This window comes from Sus scrofa, chromosome 18 (assembly GCF_054392235.1).
Source record: "Sus scrofa isolate SSC_HxYL_T2T_F1_AM1 chromosome 18, Sscrofa_HxYL_maternal_Yorkshire_Landrace_v2.0, whole genome shotgun sequence".
Classification (NCBI taxonomy): Eukaryota; Metazoa; Chordata; class Mammalia; order Artiodactyla; family Suidae; genus Sus; species Sus scrofa.
The window spans coordinates 63,203,582-63,216,005 of record NC_139400.1 but is presented as its reverse complement, the minus strand read 5'-3'; the positions used below and the strand labels follow the sequence as shown (position 1 = coordinate 63,216,005).

Below are 12,424 nucleotides of genomic sequence, written 5' to 3'. Positions count from 1 at the left end.
CTTGAAAGAAGGTTCATGTTTGAGAGAGTAGCTATGAAGAGAAAATTTCTTTAGATTACTGAAGGCTCCCATGTGCTTCAGAGTCAATAACAGAGAACGAGGAGCCCAAATGGATATGGCAAGTCATCTAGCAGCTGCATCCAACGTTTATATCATGGCAACGCTAATGCAAAACAAAACACTGCTGCACTTGGATTCTTACGGAGTGAGTTAGTCTTTGTGTGTATGCGTGTGTATATACATATATTCTCATCATTCTCTACATATTCACCATATGACCATGTTTCTTTTTTAAAAAAAAATGATTAGACGTCTGCGCATTGTAGACCCATAAACATTTTGAAGGGCAGAAAAAGAAGAAAGAAAAGGATGGGAGGAGGGAGGGATGAAGAAGGGAGGGAGGAGGAAGGGAGGGATGGGAGGAGGGAGGGAAGGGAGGAGAGAGGGATGGGAGGAGGGAGGGATGGGAGGAGGGAGGGAGGAGGGAGGGATGAAGAAGGGAGGGATGGGAGGAGGGAGGGATGGGAGGAGGGAGGGATGGGAGGAGGGAGGGATGGGAGGAGGGAGGGATGGGAGGAGGGAAGGATGGCAGGAAGGAAAGTAAAGAAAGAATCAGAACCGAGTTAAAGGACATAGCAATGGGTATGGGTTTTTTTTTTTTTTTTTTAACTTCTAAAAATAGTAGTCCAGTTTAGTTAGTTAAGAATCATTTCTAGAGAGAATAAACAATCCGCGCAGATATGACATTAAAAGGGATCCTTATAGTCGAAAGAATTGGAAACTACGGATCTAAATTATGAGTGTCTCTGTTGCAGCCCCTTCTAACAGGACATATTCCCCCCTCCCGAGTTTTAGTGTTGTGGCCATCTGTCCAACTTTATGCTCAGTGATCCTTAGCAAAAGTGTGGTTTAACGTATTTACCATTTCATACCAAACTCAGTGTTTAAATAAACAATGACACCATCTCTGCAGGGGAGAGAAACGCAGCACTGTCATAAATACAGGATTTCAAAACCAGCCTGTAAAGCTAGGGACTGAGATTGTATTTTGTCTGTAGACAGGAACTGACTCCAGAAAGTGACTTTATGCTTTCATTTCATCCCCCAAGGGTACAACCTTTTTATCTTTAAATGCTTCTTTTTACCCTTACGCGTATAACAGATGTGTTATACGAGTTGGACTCAGTAGAGCTAAGCAGAAACTGTATTTTTTCCCACCCTACCTCTGCAAACCTGCATTCTTGACTCATTTTCCTTGCTCATGGGTGAAGTCCCAGGACATCCTACAGACCTTTTTTTCTGGTTGTTTTCTCTCAAGTATTAAGAAGTCCAGTCCCATCTGAGATCAGAATCTCAGACTGACCTCTTGGAAACCTGGAGAGAGACAGAGACAGAGACAAAGACAGAGAGAGAGAGAGAGAGAGACAGAGACAGAGACAGAGAGAGAGAGAGAGAGAGAGTGTGTGTGTGTGTGTTGGAAGAGCTAGTTTCTTTTTCCATGATCCATCTCTTCTCCGTTGCAGCTGCTGATTATGATTGCTTCAGAGTCAGGCCCTCTTGGGGAAGAGAGTGAAGTGAGTTAATGGGTACCAAAGAGCTGGTGCTTGATTGAGGTGTTTGGGCCCTGCATTGGGACCTGCTGGGTGGCTGAAGCTTAGTTGATGGCTCTTTGTCCTTTGGGGAGCTTTCAGGTTCCTCAGAGACCTCAGGCTGTACTTCTCACTCTTTGGTCTTTTTGTGGAATTCTGTATGTAGAGTCTACCTGTTCGGGTCACTTAGAGTTTTTTTTAAAGTGAAGTATCATTTTTTAAATGAAAGTGTAGTTGATTTACAGTGTCGTGCCAGTGTCTGCTGCACAGCACAGTGACCCAGTCACACGAGTGCATACATTCTTTCTCTCATACCATCGTCCGTCGTGTTACAATGTTGTGTTAGTTGAAGGCTGCAGCCAAGTAACTCAGTTATGTAGATATCTGTTACCTGCAATATATGTATAATTCTTTTTCAGATTCTTTTCCATTATAGGTTAATAAAAGATAGAGCTCCCTGTGCTTTATACGGTAGGTCCTTGGTGGTTGTGTGTTTTATGTAGTGTGTATCTGTTAAAAGAGTTCCTTTTAAAATGAACTAGTTCCGTTCCCCTGATTGTCCACTTAGCCCATGGGGAAAACTCCTCCTTCTTCTTCCTCGCCTTTGCCAGGAGTACAGTTTACTTTCAAATCTGTGAGTTCTGCTGCCTTTCCCTGGGGTGACCAGAGCCTCTTGCTTTTGGTAATTTTTTAAGGCACATGTCAAGTCTTTAGGTAGTTTCAAATTCCCAGAATATAGGCCGTTTTTTGGCATGTCCCTCACATGGCTTGAAGTAAAGATGACCAGCTTGTCCCTCTCTGTGGCAGGCGAAATGCACAGCACACTGACAGCTCTTTGTGAGGACATTCTTTCTTTTATGTCACCCTTTCCTCACATACCTTGAAGTGAACGATAAGCTCAGGCCACAAAACTGGTTTCATAATCTTTTTTTTTTTCTTTTTTAGGACTGCACCCACGGCATAGGGAGGTTCCCAGGCTAGGGGTCCGGTTGGAGCTACAGCTGCCGGCCTACCCACAGCCACAGCAACATCAGATCTGAACTGTGTCTGCAACCTACACCACAGCTCACGGCAACACCGGATCCTTAACCCACTGAGCAAGGCCAGGGATTGAACCTGCGTCCTCATGGTTCCTAGTCGGATTAGTTTCTGCTGTACCACGACGGCAACTCCTGGTTTCATAATCTTTTAGCATAACTTGCATTGGTGTTTTAGCACTTAGGGTGTCCTCTTTGGGTTGAAGCTTCGGCTCAGATTGAGACATGAGAGTCCTATTTGAACATTTGAAACTCAAAGTTTATTGAAGAAATAGGTTTTTCTTCAGATAACAAACCCGAGATAGCTGTCCTCAGAATCTTTAAATGCAAATGAGGTCAATCATTTCTGGGTACACAATTTCTAAATAAATATCTCTTCCCAATAGCAAATACTACTTTAAAGCTGTTACCGAATTGTTACTGGGTATAGGGAACATTAAGATGATTTTCCATGGGAGTTCTTTATGAAACTGTGGGATAAGGAAAATCTGCCGGACTGGAACATGGGTAAAATCATTCCCTATTATGCTAAAAGAGACAGAATTGCTCTTGTTAAAAGAGCTCTGCTGGGTGTAATTAGGGGTTCAGTGAATACCAAATCATGACCTATTTTTATACATAAATATGTGTTTAACCTACTTCAGTTCTCAGAGACTTTCATTTTTCTTCTGCCAGTGATCACTAGAAGAGAAATCCATGACTTGAGAAGGAACTTGAGGCGTTTTCTCAATGCTTTAAAATTTCAAAAGCAAAGAGATAGCTTGGGCCTAGAAATATTGTATAAACCTGGAATCAGTTGGTTTCACCCATGGTTTCTGGTTTCTAATATATAGGTATATTGGTTTCCAGTTTAAAGAACCTTGTGGACTCAACAAAAGGGAAAAAGATGACATTGTTAGTTAAAGCAGTAGTTATTTCAAAACCTTCACAGATCGAATGTTTCGTAGATTGTGCCAGATAAACATGCCAAGACTTAGCCACAATCCAAAAATCCTGTCATCAGAACTAAATTGTTTCCCCTTATGGTAATGGGTCTGGGATATAAATCCACAAATTAAAGAAGCAATGCCAGATAGGGAGAAATGTTATACTTAAAAGGATAAAAAAATGAATGTTAGATAAAATTTAGATAGCATTTATTTCTTGAATGCTAATGATTTTTTGCGTTCTTTGGATGGCCTTCCAAGCCAGCGTTCGTGCAGGGCCGCAACTTTCCACCCTTATTTGCACCGTGGTAGCTTCACAGAGGTCAGAGTATGTGGAGTAAGTTACAGCCAAGCACCCTGAAAAATTAGGGGTGTTGATAGACTATCAGATTGTGGAATCAGTGATCTATTTTGTAAATACATAAAGTTCACAAAAGTTGATCAAGTGAAAACTACCAAAGTTTAAAATATTTGGTAAACATTTGGTTATAAGAAAAACTGGTCTAACAAGAAACCTGATTAAAAAGTGAGCCAAGGACGTGAGCAGACATTTCTCTAGGGAGGATAGACACCTGGCCAGTGAACACATGAAAAGGTACTCAGCACCGCTAATAATAAGGGGAATGCAAATCAAAACCGCAGTGAGATACCTCTTCACACCCCGTGGGATGGCAGCTGTCAACAAAGCAAAAGAGAGCAAGTGTTGGTGAGGATGTGGAGAAATTGGAACCCTCGTACACTGTTGGTGAGAATGTGAGATGCTGTACAACAGTAGAGGCGCCTCAGAAAATTAACTGTATTATACAGTAAAAGAATTGTCGTATAATCCAGCAAGTCCACTCTGGGTTATATATCCCAAAAAATTGAAACCTGGTACTGGAACAGATATTTGCATTATGTTCCTAACATCCAAAAATTCTCAAAACTTGGAAGCAACCCACGTGTCCATCAGTCGACGAATCGATAAATAAATCCACATGTGGAAGATATACAATGAGATACTATTTAGCCTTAAAAGGATGGAAATTCTGACACATGGTACATGGTTGAACCTTGAAGACGTTATGCGAAGTGAAGAAATAAGCTAGTCACACAAAGACAAGTACTGCGTGATTCCACTTATGTAAGGTCCCTCGTCAAACTCGTAGAGACAGAAAATAGAATGATGAGTGTTAGGAACTCGGGGGGAGGGAAGATGAGCAGTTACTATTCCATAGACACAGCGTTTCGGTTTGGAAAGATGAAAAAGTTTTAGACGTGAGTAATAGTGATGGTTACACAACAGTGTGACTGCCACTACTCCGTACACTTAAAACATGTTTAAAATGGTAAATTTGATGTGTACTTTATCAGAATTTTAAAAATTAAAATTAAAAAATAAAAAATTTAAAGGTAGAAAAAGGCTAGTCTAAACTACAAAGTATACTGTGAAAGAAATTCTAATTACTAGTCACAGCCACATGAAAATATTATTTCACTATGTTTTAAATAGTGGCCTACAAATACAGATATTTGGTGGCCAGGTATTGAATATATGAAACACCCCTTTGTTTAATAATAAATTGATTCTTATGTGTATAAACTAAAAGCCCTTTATTAGGGCTTTGCATTTTATTTCTTTTCAGTCAAATGGGATTAGCACATGTATTTTAGTCTATAGTCATTTGCCTAATACTAAATACTAACCAGACTGCCATGGGGTTTTTTTTTTTGTTTGTTTTGGTCAAAATCCTATTCCATATACTAATTTTATGTCTTTAATTTGTATGGCTCTCCACCCTGTATTTATCATTCTGTTGTTAATAATTTAGCATTCCTAACATTGTTTAGGAAATACTCAAAGAGTTAAGGAAGGGGAATTTAAATGAATACTTGGTGGAGAGAATTGCCCGTTAGGATAAGTAGGTATAATCTTGAGAGTTCCATGAAAATTGCTGATAGAATGATTGAAACAATTTCAGTCTGAGAAGTGATATTTTATGATCCCAAATATTTCCAGGAGGGCACATTTCTCCTGCTCTAGCTGGAAACTGCAGTTGTGTTTCTTGCAGCTCTCGAAGGAAAGCCGAAACGATAGTGTGTGGGATGCGCCCTCACCTGAGTTAGATACACCCCTCCCTGCATTTGGAATTGTCTGCCCTTCTTCCCACACAAACCTTGGGCCCTGGCCTTCTGCATGCCCTCAGTTGTGTTTCTAACCCAGTGCACGGGTGCAGTGATCCCACTACTGGGCACACGTCCTCAAAATGCCCTCATGCGGCGCTTTCCCCGTCAGCGTTTGGTTGAAGGTGCACGGTGTCCATGAGGGACAACAGACTCCTCCGCTGTCTTCCGTGATTCTGTGGGTCTTTTAGTTCTTGGAGGGGCACAGTGCGTGCTTCTGCCCGCCGATCCCTGCACCCGTTCAGATCTGATCCGTCTGATCCGTTGTCTGGCCTGGAGCTATGCAGTACATCTGGAGCTCCTGGGATTACTGGGCGCAAGCTGTCTGGCCCCTGATCGTGACTGCCTGGAGTCGCAGAGTGTCTAAAGCAGTCACGTTCCGATTTGAAAAGCTCCGAAGGAAGGAGCATGTGGCGTTGAGCGCTTCTCAGGTGAAGACAGTTGGGGGGAAGCAGGACAAGGCACAGGAGGAATCTCAGATTGTGAGATGTAGGGGTGGGGAGGCCCTATGTGGAAATACGTTTCTGGGGTCCCCTGGCAGCTCAGCAGGGTAAGGATTGGGCATTGTCCCTGCCGTGGCTCCGGTTCCTGCCGTGGCACGGGTTTGCTCCCTGGCCTGGGAAGTTTTTGCAGGCCATGCGTGCGACCGAAACAAAAAGTATGTATATGTTCCCTCTCATGGCCCTACCTCCCCTACCTCTGCACTCACGCCCAGCACTTCGCTGGATTCCTTCCAGGGCACCGATTTGGTTATCGAGAACAGGGGCCTGTGGGCCAAATATGACCAGCTGTCTCTTTTAAAGACACTGGGAGCTAGAAAATAGTGGACAGCTCTCTTAATCAAGGTGCCGGGAAGTTCCCCTGTCGTGCAGTAGGTTCAGGGGGTCTGGTGCTGTCCCTGCAGTGGCTCGGGTCGCTGCTTGGCCCGGGTTCGACGTGCCGTCCGCACAGCCAAAACCAAAGGTCCGGAGAGAAAGGAACTGTTGAAACGTCTCTAACCACAGACATGCCTTAAAACGACGACGACAAAGATGTTTTACAGCAGCAACACATGTCTTGTAGCAAAACTCCATCTAAGAAAATTCTGAAGTCTGTTTTTCAGAAGGAAGACAAACGGGTGCGTAAATCTGAATGTCAGCCGTATAAAACATAATGTTACCTGGGTATTAAATATGTATAGATGTATGTATATTTTAATATATACTACGTATAACATACACACATAAGACCAATAGCAAATGAGTCAGGAGTGGACAGAAGGGCTCTAATGCCTGCATCGACCAGGAGGGGGTAGAAGTAAAGATTAGACTGACTGATAATTAGAAGAAGGCATACTGTATTTTCTAGGCTAAAACTAGAAAAATAGAAAAGAGGGCATAATTTCCAAACTAATGCAAAGGATAAAGAATGATAACAGATACGCAACCAACCCAAAAGGAGAAAGACAAAAAAACAGAACAACTGGAACAACTATAAAGTACCTTAGAAAATGACAGAGGAGTTAAACCCCTATATATCATACAATCACTTTAAATATAAAAAAGGATGTAAAATTCCCAGTTAAGGAACTCCTGCTATGGTGCAGTGGGTTAAGAATCTGACTGCAGCAGCTTGGGCTGCTGTGGAAATGCAGTTCTGACCCTGGGTCCAGGGCAGTGGGTTAAAGGATCTGGTATTGCCACAGTTGTGGCGTAGATGGCAGCTGTGCCCCTGGATTCAGTCCCTGGGTTGGGAACTTCCCTGTGCCATGGGTGTGGCCATAAAAAAAAACAACAACGAAAAAAACCCATAAAATTTCCAGTTAATATCAAAGACTGTTCGACTAGATTAAAAAAAAAAAAAAAAACACAATCCAACTAAATGTTACTTACAAAGCACAACTAAAACGAAATATTTCAGAAAAGTCGAGAACAAAAAGATGGGAAATGATATAACGTGTAAGCATTAACCCAAAAGAAAGCTGGCGAAGCTCTATTAATTCTAAACGATAGATTTAAAGCAGAAAGCATAATTAAAACAAAGACTACTCGATAACGTTGCGTGGCTCGTGATTTGCAAGCTCATGGTGATCATTAGAAGTTTGGCAGTTCTGAAGATATATGCCCCAGATAATACAGCTGTGTAATACATAAAACAAAAATTGGCAAACCTATAAGGAAAGCGTAAATTCACGAGTTTAGTCGAGGGTTTTACTACGTCTTTCTCAGTAACTGATAGGAATGTGCTCCTAAATCCTTTGCGCCAGTGGTGCTTTTAGAGGAGCTTCTCCACTAAAATGGAATATGTGATGTTATCTTCCCTTTCAAGTTCCCCCCCTTTGTTTCCACTTTCGAACTTGATTGCCTCTCTCCCTGAGCATCTTGATGGGATATCGAGAGGGCCTACGGGTATGACTCTCTGCTGTTAACCCAGAAGTTAGAAGAACCGCTTTTGATACATTCCCTGATATTTCGTCTGGTTCTAACGATATTTTCAGAGTGTTCCAGATATTTATTTACATCTGGTGTGAAGTTGGTGTTAATTACAAGCAAAAAGCTTTGGAACTTGACTGTATCCGGAGGAAGCCTCGTTGGTGCCTGACTCTGTGATAAGTCTGTTACTAAGCACTTTCAGGCTATCAGACCATCAGGCCAAGTGATAGTCCCCTCGTGATGATGGAGGAATACACTGCTTCATCTAAGATGCATGTGGAGATGACAAAATCTGAGGCTTTAATCGCTTTATCAAGCGCATTTGGTTTAGGGCTGCAACAGTAACTATGCAATAACTTCTCATATAACGTGGGCGGTTTTCTATTCCTGGTGTGGACTCTTGCGTTTATATTTTATTCAGTAAGTTACAATCTTTTATTATCATGATTTATTTTGATGCTCAAATTATCCAGATTTGGTCAGTGGAAACACCCTCAAGAGATCCCCTGTATATTTTGATATATCCTCCTCGTCCTTTGAGCATTTTCTTAATTTTTGGCACACAATAGTCCATGTTTATTTAGGTTCTTTAGGACCCCCCACCCCCCAAAAAGCCTGGAATTAACCTTTTCTCCAGAGAACCCTGGTTCCTTTGGTTGGAGAGTTGTATTTAAGAACCAAGATCTGAGCACTGGATGAGCTGCTCAGAACTGCAGACTTTTAGAACTCATTGGTTTATTTTACGAGTGATTATCTGAACCAGAGCCATTACTTGGTATACTCTTTTTCCTGATTTCATGTTTTTTATTTCTCTCTTTTTGGCTTTGGTGTAACTGTGTATTTATGCTTGCTCAAGAAGCATTGCTTACTCAGAAGTCTGTACTTTTGGAAAGACTTTAATTGTTCCCAACTTTGGGCTGTTAAAAGATTACTGGATTGTATCTGATATTTTTTCTTACTTGGGTTACTTTTAGTCTTTTGATTCCTTGATCTCTGTTAAATAAAGATGTAGACTGTACTTAATGGGGTCCTTTTCTCTTGGCGGCGGAGCAAGGCTAAAGCTGATTCCTGTTAATTTGCTACTCAGTCGAGTTATCCATTTATCTGGACTTGATTTGAGGTGATGTTTAGTCTCTGTAAAGAGGTCAGTACTGAACATTTTTGTGTTCTTTGCCTAAAATGTCCTTTCACAGGCTGACGTAGCACTGCTATTTGGAGTGTGGGAATCTAGCTATAGGGAATTGGTTTTATGTGAGAGTCTGGCTGGGTTTTTATTTTCTTTTCTACTCATTTTATCCACTCATATTTTATCTACTCATGTTTTACATTTCGGTCATTTAAAACTTGATTTTTCTCCCGAAAATGAAAAATGTGTAACAATTGTAATTGTCTTTGTTCTTTAATAATTTTATGGGACATCTGTCAGAATGTGAGCGACATTCATCTTGTACAAAATGTTGACTCTTGGGCTGTAAATATAACTGCTGGTAGTTCCTTTCAAATAGATTCCATGAAAATTTATTTGAATGCTTAATTTAAGAGCAGATTCTGTAATTTATTTTCACAACATCAGTGCGGTGTGTAATGGTTTTTCGCTCCTACTTGAATGAGTCTTCTGGGAAATAGGATATCCGTGTGTGTGTGTGTGTGTGTGTGTGTGTGTACCCATGAGCGCGGGTGTGGTTAAAGTCGCTTTTAGGGGGATGCATTGCAGTGATCATGAAGCTTTTGCAATCATAGACTCCTTTGGATGATGAGAGTTTTGAAGGCTTTCTTTCTTTTCCTTAAAAAACACAGTGTATATTACAGGCAAGATGATATCTCGATACCTAGTTACCCCTAACGCCTGTCTATCCTATGAAAACATTTATTTTGATAGTTTATGTGAAGAATATCATAGGCATGCATTAAATAGTATAAAATACAGAAAAAATGCATCAGTCAAGTGATGGGTATTTATTAAGTTTCTACTGTCCGCTTAGTGTTATATTAACTAGTTGGGGGAAATGAAACCTTTGCATAAGAAGCAATTACCAAAACAAAATATATTTTTATATATTAGTATCATCAAATTGGGTATCATAAAAAAGTGGTAATTATATGGAAAAGGCAGTATAAACATTTTTTTCTTAGTTTGCTTTTTTTGCTGCATTGTAGAATACTGCTTAACTTACAAATTTATTTGCCTTTTCTGACTAGGAACATACATATTAATGCCGTATTTCAGATGTTTTGGGCGCTGTGCTGCCTCTCAGTGATGGAATTTGAGGGACCTAATTTCAAAGGTTATTGAGGTGGCAAGCCATGTTAATCACATCTTTGGCCTTTTAACAATATATGAACTGTCGATGCTGATGGGAGTATTTTGTACACGTGGGTACATAGCAGTGAGTGTCAACCCTTCAACATTTACGTATAGAATCACACAGCAAGTAGCTACGTGATCTCGGGTGAGGTACTTATTCTCTCAAAACATTTTTCTCAAGAGTAATTTAAGTAGGAGAATAAAGTTAACTTCATGTAGTTCTTGTGAGACTTTTTGCTTTTTTTGTCTTTGGTCTTTTTAGGGCTGCACCCATGACATCTGGAGGTTCCCAGGGTAGGGGTCGAATTGGAGCTGGAGGCCTATACCGCAGCTCACGCCAGCGCCGGATCCTTAATCCACTGATCGAGGCCAGGGATCAAACCTGTGTCCTCATGGATCCTAGTCTGGTTGGTGAATCACTGAGCCACGACGGAACTCCTCTCGTGAGACTTAAATCAGGTGACACATCAGCACAGTTCCTGGAACTAGCAAGTGCTCTGGACGTGTTAAGTAGTATTCTTATTGTTATTACCACCACCCTAAACTACCACAGTTACTTTACCGAGTCCTTGGTTGAATATTCATTTTGATTGCTTAGAATGTTTGCAGGGAGGTCTCTTGCCCTGTTGAAATTTGTAAGAATCTCCACAGACTCCTGCTAAGGTTAGTTTTGTAATCTTGCACGTAGAAAGGTACACATCTTACAGTTAAAAATGCTGTATCTGCCACCTGAGGGAAAAGGAATAAAGTCTCCAAAATGGGATGTGACCGCGAGACTCTGAGACTGTTACGCACGTGACAGCGGACACACCCTATGAGATGGAAGGTCTCACTGTGCTAGGTCTTTCTCATTAATAGGAGGAGTATCACACTGCCAGTAGAAGAAGTTGAGTGAAAAAAGCCACAAGAATGTGAAACTTTAGCCCGTTTACTAAATGTCTCATTTAATTGTCACAGTGGAGAGAAAGGTAGGATGAGGGCGACATCTGCAAAACAAAGCACACTAATAACAACAACAATAATAACAACAATAATAATTAATAACGCTAATCAGTAATTAATTAAAATTAAATATTAACATTCTTTAAATATTAAAAATAGTTATTAAAATTAGTATTAAATATAAAACATTAAGAATACTAAAAATATTTAAATTTTATTTGTTAAAGTTAAACATTAAATAATAATAATTATTATGACTATAATTATTAGCTTCTCAACAAGGAGAATTTATGTCTCTCAGTTCTGGGGACTGGAAGTCCAAGATCAGGGTGCCAGCGTGGTCGGCCCTCTTCCAGGTGGCAGACATCAACTTCCCACTGTGTCCTCATGTGGCGGAAGGGACAAGGGAGCTCTCCCAGGCCTCTTTTATAGGGTTACTGCTCTCTTCATGAGGGCTCTGCTCTCATGACCTCATCACCTCCCAAAGGACACACCTCCCGATGCCATTGCTTTGATGGTTAGGGTTTCAACATAGGAATTTGTGGGGAACACAAACATTCAATCTATAGCAGCCACTATAAATGTCATTTAAATCAAGGTGATTGATAGTATGCTCAGGTTTTCTATGTCCTTATTGCTCTTATTTATTTACTTATTTACCTTTTAGGGCCGCACCGGCAGCATACGGAAGTTCCTAGGCTAAGGGTGGAATTGGAGCTACCGCTGCTGGCCTGGCCTATGCCATAGCTCACAGCAATGCCGGATCCTTAACCCACTGAGCAAGGTCAGGGATTGAACCTGCATCCTCATGGACACTAGTTGGATTCGTTTCCGCTGAGCCCCGACAGGAACTCCCTTATTGCTCCTATTTAGCTAGTCTATCAATTTTCAGAGTTTACAAATAAAAGAAAACAAAACATTTATTGAGATCGGCCCTTGAATCTGTTTCTGAATTAATCTTATAAAGTGAAAAGCTGCTAAGAAGAGTTTTCAGGTGTCCCGTTTTGATGAATGAGAATTGGAATGGGAAACAGAAAACTTTTTGAGTGTT

At 40.9% G+C, this 12,424-nt stretch overlaps 1 protein-coding gene across 22 annotated transcripts in view; it reads left to right on the top strand.

Annotated features, from left to right (window-relative positions):
• Positions 1 to 12,424, top strand: part of SUGCT (succinyl-CoA:glutarate-CoA transferase) — a 643,257-nt gene that overhangs the window by 32,594 nt on the left and 598,239 nt on the right. The window lies entirely within an intron of this gene.